Raw genomic sequence first — 6,790 nt, 5'->3', positions numbered from 1 at the left:
TTGATTTTTTGATTCCCACCAGGAGAGCATTTTGATGCCTGGTAAAAGCCGCACAGCGGGCATCAGAGTTAAAGCCCCAGTTCGGCAGAAGAGCAGGAAGGCAGCACCCACCCAGGCATCAGGGTCAGCGGCCTCCTCTGGAAGTTCAGGCCTCAGCCCAGCTAGCTCCTCTGCACTCGAGTCAGGAGGATTTCTCTGTGGGCAGTCTGCCCGGATTGGCTGATGCGTCCGGGAGTCAAAGGAGCTCAGTCACAGCCCAGGGTTTCCTGGAACTTAACGGTGTATGTTGCTTCCAGTTAAGATCAGAGAGCTACAAGGGTGAGCAATGGGGCTTGGCTCTGGGGGCTCCTTGGGACTGAATGACAATGACATGGCCAGAAGGGACCAAGCAGCAGAGTCAGACAATACAGGAAGTGCCTGGTCAGAAGCTGCAGCTGCCCCAGGGGGCGGGGCTGGGGGGTAGCTGTGTGTGTGGGGGTGCCGGTCTGCCAAGCCGCCTCAGTGAGTGACCCTTGCCCCATCTGTACGGCCAGGAAACATGAAGGCTGTCCTCTCTGTTTGCCCAAGCAATCCACGTCTCAGCACTAATTCCGAGGAAGTAAGGCGACAGTGTGGAATTGTCCTTACCAGGGGACACCTACAGCTCTGTTCTGGACAAGAGACTGCAGTCTCAGTAGCATTTGGTCAGCCTGGGAGAAACTGCATTCTGTGGACTTCAAGAGATTATGTGCTCACATAGGGAAAAATACCAGGTTGCAAAATGGCGTGTCTGCGCAAAACACTAACCATAAAAAATGATAAATGGAACTTTATTAAAATGTTCAGCTCCTGGGGACTGGAGAGGTAGCTCAACAGGGTAAGCACCTGCCTGGCAAGCACAGGTCTGAGTTTGATCCTCAGTACCAGAAAAACAAACAAACTAAAAACAAAAACAAAAAATCCAGTAACTGGCCAGGAACATAATCCTAGCACTTGGGAGGCTGAGGCAGGAGGATTGCCTCCAGGTAGAGGCCAGCCTGAACTACACAGTGAAACTGACTGCCGGGCGTAGTCCCAGCTACTCGGGAGGCTGAGGTGGGAGGATCGCTGGAGTCCAGGAGTTCTGGGCTGCAGTGTGTAACCCCAGGGCTCAGGAGGCGTGTCTGCACTGGAGCGCCTCAGCTCCACCCGCCTCGGGTGTCCGCACTAAGTTCCGCATCAATATGGTGACCTCCTGGGAGCGGGGGACCACCAGGTTGCCTAAGGAGAGGTGAACCGGCCCAGGTCGGGGAAAAAAAAAGAAACTGACTGAAAGAAAAAAACCACCCCACCCCCCAAAAATAGTTACTGTTTATCGAAACACAACACGAAGAGGCTAGTTTCAGCTAAGTATAGTGGTACATACCTGCATTCCAAGCATTCCATAATTCCAGCATTCCAAGAGGGTGAGGCTGGAGGATCGCAAATTCAGGCCCAACCTGGACAACCTAAAGAGGCCCTGTCTCAAAATTTAAAAGATCTAGGGCTATCACATCTTTCCACGGTACCCATGCTGTTTCTCAGAGGCATCCTGTACTTTTTTTTTCTCGTTATCTTCTTTTTCTATTTACTTAGACCAAGCCTGCTCTTCAGAATCTGTTGCTGTCCTTCTCTTCTGCCTTTCTTTCTTTCTGGCTTTGAACTTGTGCTGATCCTCCCGCCTCAGCCTCCTGAGCACTGGGATTACAGTCACGTGCCAACAAGGCCGGCTCCTTCTTTGTTAAGCTCCTGGTTTTATAGGGTTCTAATTAAAACAACAAACATGGGAGTGAAGGCAGAAGAGGCCTTAGAGAAAGCTGCGAGTACAGGGCTGCCAACCAACCACCCTCACTAGGAACTGCAGGGCCCAGCAAGCACCTTGGGCAACCTTGTCCTGCAGGTCTGGGCAGAAGCCTCAGCTCCAGGCGGGGCCCCGGGACAGCTCTACAGGCGCATGCGCTGTGGCTAGTGTTTCAAGGGCTGTTTTCCCTCCAGACCTTCATCTGTTCATGGGCAGAATATCAGAATTTACTTTTTTTTTGCGGAACTGGGGATTGAACTCAGACCCTTGCTCTTGCCAGGGAAGCGCTTATTCTACTGAGCCATCTCCCCGGCCCTACAGACAATTTTTTAACCATCATATTATTGCTGTGAGGATGGACTCCAATTACACAGACCGGTAGATGGGGCTTAGCTGAGTGATTAAAGCTGGTGCTGCAGTTAAGGGGACAGCCTGACATTATTGCTTTTAATTTTTATTATATTGTCAGTACAAGGGATTGAATGCAAAATCTGTGCACTGAGCTAAATCCTCAGCCCTTTTTATTTTTTATTTATTTATTTATTTTTTAAACATTTATTTATTTATTTATTGTGTGTGTGTGTGTGTGTGTGGCCAGCTCAGCCCACCAGGGGGCGGGGCTGACTGGCATGTGGTGCTGGGGGATCGAACCGCGGTCCTTGTGCTTTGCCAAGCTTGTTCCAAGTAGGTGCTTTAGACCACTGAGCCATCTCACCAGCCCCCCTTTTTATTTTTTGAGACAGGGTCTCACTATGTTGCTAGGCAGACTGCTGAGCTATCTCCTCAGCCCCTCACTACGTTTGTTACTTAATTGCCCAGGTTGGGTCTGACCTTGTGATCCTCCCGCCTCAGCCTCCCAGAGTGCTGGCCTCGCCTTGCGCCTTGCGCCTTGCGGGCGGGCGCACACCACCACGTGGCAGCTCCTGGGCCACATATTATGCTGACTTTGCTCTTTTTAGACCCTAGATTCTCTGTGATCTGAGGAAAGTAGGGCCGAGAGAGGAGCAATCACCTGAGCTCACACAGCAAGTGCCAAGCCTGGGACGCACGCCGGAGGCTGAGCCAAGTCCCAGAAGTGAAAAGATCCTTGGCTCGAACTCCAGGGCCAGCCCCTCTGGCTGCATGGCCCTTGGCCTTTGCGCTGTCCAATGGACACAAGATGCCCTCTCCTGGGTACCAGCTGATTTGTGTGTGTGCTCTACCACCAGGGCGGGCCCCCGACTCCCAGGGCCCTCTGCCACCACGGATTACGGATCCTCCAGGCTGGGAGGCCTCTGATGGGCAGGGCTGATATGGCCTGTTCCCACACGACCAGCTGCACCTGCTCCAGACGGAGCTTCAAGGTTCCAAGAAGGACGGGGTCAGCCTCTGGCCTCCCTCCCTCCCTTCCCAGCAATCCCTGCACTGGACAGCTTCTCCCACCTTTCTCTTTTTTCATGCTGGGAACTGAACCCAGGGCCTTTGGTCTCCCCAAGGTGCTGATTTGCCCAGGTTGAGTCAGAACTTTCCATCCTGCTGGCTTGGCTTCCCAGAGGGCTGGGATTACAGCTCCTCTCTTCTCTTTACAAGTAAGATCTCTCTTCCCACTGAGAGCCAGGGGAGGAAGCGTTTCTCAGCGTTGAGGGCCGGTCTGGCTTGGTTTTGGCTGACCCCCCCACCCCACGGGGCTGAGAGCTTGGCCTCACTCCCTCCTGGCTTTGTGGGCTCCTGCAGAGCTCACACCCCTGGAGGAATCACCTGAGCAGGGACGGCCTCCCCCACCCCCAGCCACCCCCTGCGTCCTTCTAGGCCCCTCCCCTAGGGGGTCCACTCAACCCCTCCTCAGCTGGTGCTGGCAGCCCCTGGCTTGTCTTCCCAGCACCCAGGCCTCCCGCCTCTCCTCTCCTCGTGGGTCAGGCTCCTGAAAGCTCTTATTCCCCAGTGGCTGGCCTGACTTGACCTTGTCGCTAGCCACCCTCCCCAGTGGTCCCCTGCCTCCCATGGCCAGAGGGATTTCTGGACCAGCTGGCACCAGCTCGCCAAGCTCAGCCCCTGCCTGCAGGGGACACCCTGAAGGGAAGCTCATCCTGGCATTCAAGGCCACACTGGCTTGGGAATTCACCTGCCCAGAGCTCAGGCACCACACCTGGGAAGGAAAGCATTCCTTGTGGGCCTGAAATTCAAATTTAGCTGGGCCGATTCTGTATTTTATCTGGTAGCCCCAGTCCCAGGGCAAACAACACAGGCATTGTGACATTTTAGTTCAACACTTTTAGTATAAAATGTTCTGAGCAATATCGAACAATATTCAAAGTACTTAGAGTAAAACATGATTTTTTTGTGTTTATCTTAATAAGGAATTTAACTGTGTGTTTGGCTTTTGTTTTGTTTTTGTGGTACTGGGGGTTGAACCTAGGGGGCTTTTTTTTTTTGAGACAGGGTCTCACTATGCAGCTCAGGCTGGCCTTGAACAACTTTGTAGCTTGTAGCCCAGACTGGTCTGCAACTCTCAAAGATCCTCCTGCCTCAGCCGCTGGAGTGCTGGGATTACAGGCAAGCACCACTGTGCCTGGCCTGCCTGTAATTTCTGTTCCTTGGCTTGAGGATTTAGGATGAGGGTCCTATCCTCCCCACCAGGAAGCCTGGCGGTAACTGATGGGGGTCAGAACAGGCAGCAGTGTAAAGCCAGGGGAGCAAGTCTGCAGGGGCCAGGGCTCGGGTCTGGTATCAGTGAAAGCTTACCAGCCAGGGGACTATGACAGGTAACAAACGCCACTCCCTGCCCCAATCAATCTCCAGATTAATGGAGATTAAGGAAACCACCAAGGGACACACAGCTCCGACGGGGAAGGGTCCAGAGGAACCGTAGTAACTGTGACACACAGGAGCCCTCACGGCATAGATCACTGTTAAATATTCTCAACTTGATAACCACACCGCATGGGACAGTGGCTTTGTTCTGGGGAGATGTGTGGGGATGTTTTAGGAATAAAGAGTCAAATATCTGCTATCAGATTCTTTCCTAACTCTCCCAAACGGGAATAGGGAGATGGGGGAAGGGGAGAAGCCAGAGCGAGAAAGGATAACTGATGAATTTAATTATGGCTTTTTCTTGTCATTTCTCTGTACACTGGTATTTTTCAAACACAAAGCCTGCGGAAATCTACACAGCAAAAAAAAATAGCAGAGGTGGAGAGGGGCTTGTGAAATTAGTGGCTGCCATAGGCACCAAACTGTGACCTAACCTAATATGGTAACAGAACCAGGTGATCCTCCTGTCTCAGCCTCCTTATAGCTGGTTAGCATGTAGCACCATGCCCAGACCCTTTTTATTTTTTGAGACAGGGTCTTGGTATGTAGTTTAGGTTGGTCCTGAACTCACAAGCCCTTCTGCCTTATCCTCCTAGCTTCTTTTTAAAAGCTTTTCATTTTTGAGAGTCTTAAGTGACTAAGTGGCCTGTGCCGGGCTTCAATTTGCAACCCTCCTGCCTCAGCCTTCCTGAGTGCTGGGATCATGTGGCTGTGTCACCATGCCCAGTTTTGCGTTGAGCAGGCCTTAGGGTCTCAAAGCCCACCTACCCTTTCTCAGATGAGGACTCTGAGAGGGGACACCTTGGCCAGAAGTCAGTGAGCAGCTGCACAGCGGCTCAGGTCCGGCAAAGGCGAAGCTCCCAGCCACCACTGTTTGGGCCCCAACAGCAGAAGAGGGTGCCAGATCAGCACCACCCCAGTTCCTCTCCCTGCTTCCCCAGGCCGCCTCACGCTCAGCTCCTTGCCTGTGAGGAACCCCACGACATCTAGGGCAGAAATGTGCTCCACAAGGTCTGAGGAAGTCGGGTCACACGGGGTGACACCCAGCTCCCAACGTGTAGGTGGGATTAGACAGGAGGCCAGGGGGCTCTGAGAAACGGGCAACTGCACGGGACAACCCTGGGGTCCCTCACCCGCTGCAGGCAGACCCAAGCTCCAAAGGAGAAACAGCTGGAAGTTCAGAGCACCATCAGTAATAATCACAAAAAAACAAGAACCAAACCAACCAAGAAATCCCCACTGTCGGTGGCTTGCCTCTGTGTCTCTAGCACTCAGGATGCTGAACTAAGAGGGCTGCCATGAGTTCAAGGCCAGCCTGGGATACAAAGTGAGGCCTTATCTTAAAAAGCAAACAACAACCCCCCCCAAATCTCTAATTCTGAAGGCTACACAGCTGAGCAATCTTTCTTTCCCCCTCCGCTCCTCTGCCCTCCCCTCTCCTCTCCTTCTGAGCCAGGGTCTCACTACGCAGTTTGGGCTGGCCTTGTGCTCACTTTTGTAGCCACCAGGCCAGTCTCAAACTTACAGCAATCCTCCTGTTTCAACCTCCCCAGTTCTGGGATTACAGGCGTGCGCCACCACACCTGGTTTGAGCAATCTATTTTTTACTTTTAGTCTCCTCCGAGCTTTGTCACGGATGTCATGTTGAAATCACCGACCTTTCTCTTGGGCCGCATAGGGGTTTGGCATCGAACCTGCTGGCATTGGAGTGCCCTGAACACCACCCTTAGGTCACATAAACACTGTCACTTTCTTTTTTTTGAACTCAGGCCCTTGTGCTTGCCAGGCAAGCGCTTATTCTACTGAGCCATCTCCCCGGCCCCAACACTGTCACTTTCTGAGCATGTGCTCCACCAGGCCTGTACAGCCCTGAGCCCTCCCTCTGGTCCCTCCCCCATCCTGCTGTCCCCACACTCCTGAGTGCCTCACAGATCGCCTCTTTTGCAAAGCACCTGTTCAGTGATCAGCCTAAGCACAGCAGGGGAAGCAGGCCTGGCTCACTAACGGCGCGTGTGGTAACTTTCCAAGTGTACGTAATAATCCAAATAACCACACAGGCAGAAAAACGGGTTACACCCTGTTCCTCATTGTGTAGGGCTGTTTGCTGTGTAGTTCTGGCTGGCCTTGAACTCTATGAAGCCCAGGGTGGCCTGAAACTCACGACACTCTCCTTGCCTCAGCCTCCGAAGTGCTGGGATTACA

The sequence above is a fragment of the Octodon degus genome, unplaced genomic scaffold (genome assembly GCF_000260255.1).
Source record: "Octodon degus isolate 3935 unplaced genomic scaffold, OctDeg1.0 scaffold00153, whole genome shotgun sequence".
Classification (NCBI taxonomy): Eukaryota; Metazoa; Chordata; class Mammalia; order Rodentia; family Octodontidae; genus Octodon; species Octodon degus.
This window is presented reverse-complemented; position numbering follows the sequence as displayed.